Raw genomic sequence first — 10,547 nt, forward strand, 5'->3', positions numbered from 1 at the left:
CATAACCCTTTACAAGAGTGAATTTTATGGTATATAAATTGTATCTCAATTTTTTTTTCTTTTGGTACTAGGGATTGAATCCTTGAGACTTCACACTGAGCTACAACTCCAGTCATTTTAAATTAAAAAAAAATTTTGGTGCCAGGGATCGAACTCAGGACCTTGTACTTGTGAGGCAGGTGCACTGCCACTGACCTAAATCCATGGCCCTGAAATTTTAATTTTGAGACAATATATCATTAAGTCCCTAAATTGCCAGGCTGGGCTCAAACATGTGATCCTTCTGCCTCAACCTCCCAAGTGCTGGGATTTCAGGTATGTGGGATAACACCTGGCCTAAATTTCTTTTAATATGAAAAAACATCCCCGGAAACATAAAAATGCTCACTGTATAAAGGAACATGGGGATAAAATAATGGACAAACAGTATGACTTAAGCAGTTTAGTAATTAGGAACAGCAGTCAAGTAAGTGAGCTATTATAAAACTGAATGATATGATTGGGCTCTACAGACACAATGGGACAACTTAGTGAGGAAGCACTGCAATCCAGCCTTGGGGGAGAAAGTGAGGCTTCTGGAGATGGTGATAATGGCTAAATTGACTCCTATAGGAAGAGCAGCGGTTTAGCCAGGTAGAAACAGGAAAAAGTGAGAAGGAACTTAGAAGTGAAAAACATCAACCATTCTAGGAGAGACAAGCAGCACCACAAAGCTGGAACAGATGATTTGGGAAAATAGTAAGATACATGACTAGAAAGAGAAGGTCCAGGTGAAGGGTCTCACCAAAAATGTGGATACATCCTATAGAATATGGCCAACATTTAGAGGACTTTTACCAAAGCACTGAAATCTAATTTGCAATGTAAAGTCTATATGGCTGAGGCATGAAGAGTAGACTAAAGAGGACAAGACCAGAGGGAAGGAGAACAGGTCAGAAACGACAGTCACACCTCACAGGAAGAGAAAACATCGGTCTAAGCTAGAAGCAAGCGAACTGTGGCTTGTGACTCTGTTTTTGTAGGGGTGAAAACTCAAGGATAACATTTTTTAAATGGGAGAAAAATTGAAAAGAAGACTTTGTGATGTGAGTTATTTAAAATCAAATTTTAATGTATCTTATCAAATTTTAGTGTCTGTAAATAATGATTTATGGGAAACCAATCATACGAATTCATTTACATATGGTATATGGGTGCTTTCCAGAAACAGTGGCAGTGACAGAGATTATACAACCTGCAAAGCCTAAAGTATTTAGTATCTGATATTTTATGAAGAGAAAAAGTCTGCCTACTGCAGGTCTAAACTAATGAATGCAGAGAGGTAAATATATGTGAGAGATTGAAGAAGAAAAATGAACAGACTTGCTGATTAAATATGCAACAGAATTATAACTGATAGACACAGGTGAAGCATTTATGTTTAGATTTCTAAATAGGGGTTTGAGATGTGTAAGAATACAATTCTTTACAACAGGTTAGAGAGGGAAAACTGCAGATGAAGCAGAAAAGACTGACACCAACAGTTATTTGATCAGTTTACCACTCACAGCAACTATCTTAGTCTCAAAAAATTTTTTTTCAGGCACATTGTTTTTAAAATCCATTTTTATAATGTCATGCCAGTGTTCCGGTACTCTATTTTAAACCTGCTTCTGAAATAGCTAGTGGGAAGCTATTCATGAATAAGGAGCTATGAATGGCCTCAGCTTCCCTGGACAGTCTCCTTTATGCTCTAATTTAATGGAGGAGGAAGAATTTAATCTACAGATTACTCCCCCAAACAACACACACACACACACACACACACACACACACACAAGACAGAGGGTGGCTTAGACTGGCTGGCAAATAACCCAGTATTACACAGTCACAGCCCCACCTCTCAGGACCCCGTAAGTGGAACTTCTCCCAAGTTCCTAGGAGATCTGAATGACATATAAGGAACACAGATGCCACGAGGAGCCCACTATTGTGTCCTTTACATGGTAGTACTATTATAATACTGTCTGGGTTCAATACAAACCGGGAAGTGACAAAGGATGGGTACAAGATGATACGAGACTGTTCTCTTTGCAGCATTTCTGCTTGGAACATAAAAGGTGGAGTAAAATGCCTATGTTTAGGTCTTTTTGACTCTTTATCAAAGAGAATGCTTAGGAATCATGGTTCTTAGTGTGGGCCTTGAAAAGAAAGATATCCTGGATGACCCTGTCCTGAAACCCCCACTTGTCTCTCAGGGGGATCTTGGTCTTTAGGGAAGATAACCATACTAGGAGGTCTCCTCATTGTAATCCTCAGACCAATAGATCCCAAAGAAGGTCTAGCCCCTCCATTAGGACCTAGTGCTCCAGAGGAACCCAGTGCTCCTCAGCTCTCTTGGCTGCCTCCTCAGCAGCCCTACATCCCACTGGGTACACACAGACAGCTTTAAGCCCACACATCAAACCCAAAGTGGTGCTTCCCATTACTCTAATTTACAACTTGTCCTGTCCATAAGAGAAACCACAATGGTGGGAGGGAATACTCAAGTGCAGATCCCCTTTTCAAGTGTAGATCTCCAGCAATGCCAAGAATTACTTAGGCCAACTGTCAGAAGACCCTAGTAAGTTTGCAGATTGGTTCCAAACTTTGACCCTTGCTTTTGAGACTTATCATGGTGAGATGTCCAGTTCATCTTGGCCACTTGCTAAACTTTAGATAAAAGAAAGAATCCTACAAGAAGCTAGGAACTTTGCAGATGAGTAATATGCTTTGTAAATGAAAAAAAAAGTCCACTCTAGAACAGCTATTCTCCCTTCAACAGACGCAAACTGGGACTTTAATACTCATCATGGCCTAAAAATGATATCTAATATGCTAGCTGCTCCTATCAGGTGATAAAAAGATACATTAAAAGGTCTGTTAACTATGATAAAGTAAGTGGGGTCATACAGAACACAGAGCAAAATACAGCTCTTTTTTTTTTTTTTTTTTGGTACTGGGGATCAAACTTAGGACCTTGTGCTTTCAAGGCAGGTAGCAGCACCACTGAGCTAAATCCCCAGTCCCCTAGCTGTCTTTTAAAATCAATTAACAGAAGCCCTTTGCAAGTACACTAATACAGAGCCATCTTCCAAGGAGAGAGAAGCCATAGTAGGACATTATTCTACCTGTCAATCAGTCCCAGATATCTGAAGTAAGCTACAAAACTTCAGAAGGGGTCACAGACACCAATGGCCCAGTTACTGGACACAACCTTTTCTGTGTTCAACAAATGGGACCCAGAGGAAGGACAAAAGAAAGAGGCTAAGATTATAGTTTCTAAAATTGGTATTGGTTTAAAGTCACCCAGCCATCTCAGGAAAAATCCTAGGTACAATCTAGGAAAGGGTTCCTGCTTCTTATGCAGGACATAGGACACAAGACTGAACCAAGCCTCCTCCTAGGCCTGTTTCATATGTGAGGCAGCTAATGTACCTGACTTGTTGCATTAGAGGTTTAACTTCTCTCTCCCACAGAGGTGCTAGCCCAGCCAGAGCCCTCATTTCTTGCTCTGATAATTAAAGAGGCCCAGGGGGACCTGAAAGACATCACCACCTCTTCTGGATAATCTTAAATGTCATGGATGAACCAATTTAATTACTTCATTCTGTTTTCATTTACTTCGCTAGAAAAACCTCCTCTGGATCTATGGCCATAGTTGGGGTCAAGAGGACTTTGAATCAGAGATTCTTAACTCCTCCTCCACTAAGAAGTTAACTAGCCACTCTTGTGAACAAGTGACCGATCTCTAGGCCTAGGCAAGGAGGCAGTACATCAGTGACATGCCCCTCGAAAGCCCTGAGGAGCTATGGCTCATTGATAGAAGTAGCTCTAAGAAGGACATTGAAAGGCAGGTTAGATAGTTGTCAGCTCACAACCAGTCACTAAATCTAAACCTCTTCCTCTAGGAACCTCTGCTCAAAAGGTAGAGCTGATAGCTGCTACTCAGGCATTGATATTAGGAAAAGGAAGAAGGTTAAACATCTATATAAACTACAGATATGCTTTCTGATGCTACATGCCCATGCAGCAATCTGGAAGGAAAGAGACTGACTTACTAACAATCAATCATCTATAAAAGAAAACAGGCAGGAAATTTAAAAATTCATAAAGGCAGTCCACCTTACCAACCATGTCATAGTCATGCACCAAAGAGACATGTTTGAAGTCTCCTGGGGAAAACAAAAGGCCGACAGGAGAAACAAAGCAAAAAGGGCAGCCTTACAGGCCCTTGAGACTCTCTCCTTTTATGTGGGTGGCATGTTAAGGACCCAGACCCCATGAGGAGCCCACTATCACGTCCCTTACACGGTGGCTCAGCCAATGTCCTCCATACACAGGGTGTACTTTTAGTTTTGCTTTTCTCTTTTCCTCTCTGTTCAGCCCAAGTTTGCTCTGCCGAGCCAGTTTCCCCCTCATCCCTACTTTTCAAATACACACTGGCACCATTTTTGGCTTGTCTCATTCAATTCTTTTTGATTTTTTGGTACCAGGGATTGAACTCATTTCCAGGGATGGAACTGCCTTCCACTTGAGAGGCAGATGTGGTGCCATTGAGCTAAATCCCCGGCCCTCATTCAATTCTTTGTGAGGTGAGAAGGACCTAGAATATGTTTAATTGGCGAGCCATTTTTAAAAGAAACTACCTGATACCAAAACCAAAAACCATTAAAAAATACTCACAGAAGACATTAAAAGAAATACATGGGTAGTATTACTTTGTTCTTCTTCATCACTTTAATTTTCAATCTTTCTATAAATGGAAATATAGATCCCAATGACTTATATAGAATGTCCTCACATTTCAAAGGCTGCTCTAAAACAATATACTTTACTTGATATTAAAAAGATATCATAAGGCTTATCCTGATAAAAGTTTTCTTAATCCAAGCATAATAAATTTATTTTCCACCCCATTCTTTTGCCATTTACAGTGACTTTTCAGTTAACTCCTCACATCTCCTTTATGGCAGTTTGTTTCCCTAGTATCTCTTGTTCTCTATTTTTCTTGTCAATCTTTCCTGCAGGATTCTCATAAAAATATTACATCCAGTATTTAGGGTTAGCTTCACGCACCAGTTCTCGATTTCTCCCACTTTGTATTAATACTGTTTTATCGTGCTAGTCATCTCACCTTCCAACAGAGGTGCCAGGAATTTGCTCAGTGATCCTGCAGCACCCAGCTATCAGGCCATTAAATCCAGAAGTTAACTTCTTTCTTCAGCAATTTTATTACTTTGCTCACCTAAGGGCCAAGTGTTAAAAGGTTTGGTCATCTTTTGTTTTGAGTTTTTGAGACAGGGTCTCACTATGTAGTTTGGGCTGGCCTTGAACTCACTATATGGCCCAGAATGGTTTAAAATTTGTTAGTGATCCTCCTGCCTCAGTATCCTGCATCCTTGGATTACAGGCATGAGTCACCACGCCTGGGTTGCTCATCTTTTGACACTACAAATTACAGCCATTTGATCACCCTTCTCTTCACAAAAATACCCCATCTCAAAAATTCTTATCTAGCTCTTAAAGCAGAATGATAAAGAATTCTTCAAACATTCATACTACTTTTTAAAGAAAACTTGAATGTTTCCACCTATATTCTCTTAAAGTCTTGCAAAATCTAAATATTGTGAAGCAATAAATTTGCCTTTAATCTTTTATTTTCTACCATCTTGAATCTGTTTAGAAAGACCTTTTCATTTGGTTCTGAATTTTTAATATTTATTCCAGTTTCTTCAAAATTTTTTTCCTTTTATGCTTTTCATTAATCATTCTGCAAAAACATGTCTCTTTGAGCTTAACTTGTATAGCTTTAACCATTCTTCTAAGAGCTTTCCTTTCTTTTAATACCTCTATCATCCCATCACCTTCATAAGGAAGCTTAATTTCTTCTCTAATTATTCCTCTTGTTAGTTTTACTTAACCTGTATCATAATAGTAATGTTTATCTTCTATTTAGAAACTTCCCAGCTACTGAGAAATTAATTTGACTTTTGTTTTGTTTTGTTTTTTGAGATTGTAGTTCACGGGGGCCTCAAAATCACAGTGATCCTCCTGGCTCTGTCTCCCAAGTGCTGGAACTACAACTGTGCTACCCAGCCTGGCTTAATTTGACTTCTTACCACTATGTGATTAAAAAAAGAAATAATCTTTACTTTGCCACACATCCTCTCTGTTGAACTGTCAAAATTATAGGAATATATTTGTTTTCTAAAAAATATATTCCACACAGATACATAATAGCACATAAAGTATACACATAAAAAGATTTTCATTATCTGGGATCACTAGTTTTTTTTTTTTTTTGGTACTGGTGATCAAACTCAGGTCCATGCGCTTGCGAGGCAGGCAGTGGAACCACTGAACTAAATCCCCAGCCCCATTGGTCATTTTTTGGATTACTTTCAGGCTATTTATTTAAAATACGCAATAAAGATAGAAAATAATTTTTTTCTTTCAAATTTCTTTGCCAATAAGAGGTGTAGATGGATGGATAGTTGGATAGCCAGACAGATAAATTCACGAACACAGCCCATCCCTTGCCTAATTTATAATTTACATCAATGGTCATATAGATGCCAATTCAGGTATCAAGATCCTTCAAATGCCCTCAATACAAAGCTGGATATGGTGGCTTGCACCTATAGTCTTATACAGAGCTGAGGCAGGAGGACCAAGACCAGTCTGGGTAACATAGCAAGATCTCATTACTAAAAACAAAACAAAATAAAACCCTGCAATGCTTATAATCATTCCTTTAAAAAATCAATCACAAAATCTTTATTTTTTTTCATTAAGTTTATTGGCACATTTAAGGTAAACAATACAGTTACAGTCATCTTTGGGATCTTGTACCATAAAATGATGTCACATAGTCTTATTTTTAGTAAGAATGTCACCTTGTTTTTTTCCCTCTATCTCAAAAAAGATACAAAATCAATAATTAAAAATCAATGGCTTAAATGTAACAATAAAATGAATTTTTTTAAAAAGGCTAAAAAATGGCTTTTCTACATCAATAATTCAATAGCTTTTCTATATACCAATAATAAACTAGCTGAGAAGAAACCAGGAAAAGAGAGAAACTGAAGACACTAGCACAGTGGTGGTGAACCCATGGCACATGTGCCTCAGCAAGCACACAAAGCCCTCTCTGCTGGCACTCAAGCCAAGTTGCCCCAGTAGCAGAGTACCAGATAACAGTGCAGTGTTGGTACTTTGTGATAATAACTGGGTTTTGAGTTGCAGTTGGGGCACTCAGTCTCCAAAAGGTTTGCCATCATTGTTATAGAAGAAAACTAGAAGCCACAGGCACTTGAAGGCACGGGCACAGACTAAAACATCCTGAATAAGACTCTAATAGCAAAGAGAACAAGTATTAACAAATGGGATTATTGTATAACAAGTTGCAAAGTTTTTGCACATCAAGGGAAACAACCAAGAAAGGGATGAAGCAGCTTACAGAATGGGAGAAAATCTCTGCCAGCTACTCTTTCGACAAGAGGATTACTGTGTAGAATAAGGAACTCAAACACACACACACACACACACACACACACACACACACACACACACACTCCAAACAGCCTAGTCAGTAAATGGGCAAATGAACAGAGAAGTCTTCAAAGTATAAAAGGCTGATAAGCATATTTAAAAAGTTCAACATACTTAGCCATTAGGAAAACGTAAATCAAAACTACCTTGAGATTCCATATCACTTGAGTCAGAGTGATTATGATCAAGAGTTAAAAAAAAAAGAAAAAGAAAATGCTGGTACACCGCGGGGTACAGGGGTGTAGAAATCCTTCTGCACTTCTGGTGGGAATATAAATTAGTACAGCCACCATGGGAATCAGTATGTCATGGGAAGGGGACCAAGAGATAAAGGCAGCAGTGGGGAAGGGGATGCAAAAAAAAAAAAGAAAAAGAAAATGCTGGTACACATCGGGGTACAGGGGTGTAGAAATCCTTCTGCACTTCTGGTGGGAATATAAATTAGTACAGCCACCATGGGAATCAGTATGTCATGGGAAGGGGACCAAGAGATAAAGGCAGCAGTGGGGAAGGGGATGCAAAAATAATTAAGATGTGTTATGTACATAGACCAACTCTCCACGAGGAATTATGATCATTATATACTATTAACATGTACTAACTTTAAAAAGTAAAAAAGAGGCTGGGGATTTTAGCTCAGTAGTTCTGCTGCCTGCCCCAAAAGTTCAATGTCCCAAGTACAATCCCCAGTACACACACAAAAAAAAGTAAAACAAAGTCAGCACTCTATGGAGTCACCTGTGTACCCATGTTTACTACAGTACAATTCATAAGAGCCAAGTTATGGAAACAGGACTTAAGTATGTACTACTCAGCCATAACGAACAATGGAATTATGTCATTTGCAGGAAAAGGAATGGAACTGGATAGCATTATGTTAAGTGAAATAAGCCAGACTCATAGAGACAAGTATTGCCTGTTTCCCTTGATAATATGTGTGGAATCTAAAAGACATGACAGTAGTAGGGAGACTTACTGAAGAAGAAGAAAATAAGCAGAGGAATAAAAGGGACAGTAATGGAGGCATGAAAATTAGTTATCTTATAGAGATCATGTAAAATTTATTGAGGTGAAAGGTGCTTACTGCACTCCATTAAATGATACAAGGTTATAAAATAATACATGTGGCACAATTTTTAATATTAAAATTGCATTAAAGTATGAAGACCTTGGGAAATGGTCTGGAATGTATCGGTATGCATGATGATACAGGGGTATTTTCACTTACTTGTTTTAATCTATCTCTGGGGATGAGATGCTGAGTACATTTTTTGGTTGTTGTTTAAAAGTGTTTTTTTGATGTGTGCTATTATAAAATGTTTTTAAAGAGGAAATTATTAATTGCTACAAATATGTGAGGAGATTAATATGTTAATTATGTCAACTAGTAATTATTTCATAATATACAAATACCTCAGAACATTATATACACTTTAGATGTATGTGATTTTGTCAATTACACTCAAAAAATTTATCACCTTAACTGTTTTTAAAAAAAAGATGCATCACAAAGCTACAGCAATGAGGACAATGTGGTACTGGCATGAAGACAGATGCTGGAACCACTGAGCTAAATCCCCGGGCCTCACGTAGGAATTTATTTCTGCTGTTATTTTTAGATTTTTATAAGCAGGCAAACAGTTGTTGAAAATGTTTGTTTATTCTAAACACATATTATGTATTAAAATTAAAAAAGAAACAGCAAATTGTATACTTAAAATACAATTTATTGCAACTCAGTTAATCTTCAGTAAAGCTATTCTTCAAAACAAAACCCCACCCCGCAAAAATCCAAATCAATGTAAGAACTCTGTTGCTCACTTATCCCTGTGTCCAGTGTATGGAAATGCTGCTGACTTTTTGAATCCCATGCTCTTTACACAACACAGTCTTCCTAAAGTCACACCTTACCCAAATTTGTACAGCTGTGATTATCATTCCAGACTTCTTTTGAATTCCCTCATTTGTCTTCTCTGGTTAACACCTTTATTGCCTTAGGCTTTATTTCACCATGCCTGCCCCTTTCTACGATACTTATTTTTCTGGGATTTGGAGTCCATGTATAATAAGCCAATTATCCTTGCTCATTTTTGCCTTTTCCATGTGAAAAAAACCTTTTATTTTTTTTTTGAAACAGAGTTTTACTGTGTAGTTCAGGCTGGCTTTGAATTCACTGCATAACCCAGGCTGGCCTCAAACTCATGGCAGTCCTCCTGCCTCAGCCTCCCAAGTGCGAGGATTATAGGCATGCACCACCCAAGCCTGGCTTCCATGTCTATGGTTTGAAATGTATTAACTGTCCTTCCTGGGACCTCCTCTCAGCATATGTCCTATGTCAATTCTCAGCAGGAATTATCTTCCCTGAGATTCACCTATTGTGCTTGCTCATCCTTAGCTACTGCATCCATTTTCCTCTGATCGTCAATCTTCCAAAACCTAAATTTTCACCTTTATTTTTGCTACTAAGCTCTTTCTAAAATTATTTTAATGCTTTCTCTGTTCCACATGACCTCCTGGAATTACTTCTGGCAGCTGTTATCAGCTCAGATGTCCCGCTTCTCACCCGCAGACCTCAAGAGTGGCTTGGCCATGTCTGCCTCACTTTCACATGGCCCATCTTGAGGAAATCAGAGCAACTATGACCGCTCATTTACAAAGGTTACATATACAGGGCTGTTTACAAGATAGCATTTCTGTACCTGTTCTCCCCACTCCAGAAACATTTTTCTTGACTATGTCTCATGCTCAGGTGATTTCTACAGACAAACCTATCTTTTTAAAATATAACTGCCAAACCTAGCTAATAGCCAGAAATTGCCTGTGGAGCTTCAATATAATCCAGGCATGGTGGTACACACCTATAATCATTGCCTTCTGGAGGCTGAGGCAAGAGGATCACTGCAAATTCAGAGTCAGCTTGGGCTACACAGTGAGTTCAAAGCCAGGCAGAGTACACAGTGAGATCCTATCTCAAG

At 38.6% G+C, this 10,547-nt stretch overlaps 1 protein-coding gene across 1 annotated transcript in view; it reads right to left on the reverse strand.

Annotated features, from left to right (window-relative positions):
* The window catches only part of Golm2 (golgi membrane protein 2), a 117,770-nt gene that overhangs the window by 85,999 nt on the left and 21,224 nt on the right, over window positions 1-10,547 (reverse strand). Inside the window, exon 2 of the mRNA XM_010624863.3 lies at window positions 5,156-5,266. The gene's annotated coding sequence lies outside the window, so the exon portion shown is untranslated. The remainder of the gene's footprint in view (window positions 1-5,155; window positions 5,267-10,547) is intronic.

This window comes from Fukomys damarensis, unplaced genomic scaffold (assembly GCF_012274545.1).
Source record: "Fukomys damarensis isolate Sample0158 unplaced genomic scaffold, DMR_v1.0_HiC HiC_scaffold_17, whole genome shotgun sequence".
In the NCBI taxonomy this organism is placed as follows: Eukaryota; Metazoa; Chordata; class Mammalia; order Rodentia; family Bathyergidae; genus Fukomys; species Fukomys damarensis.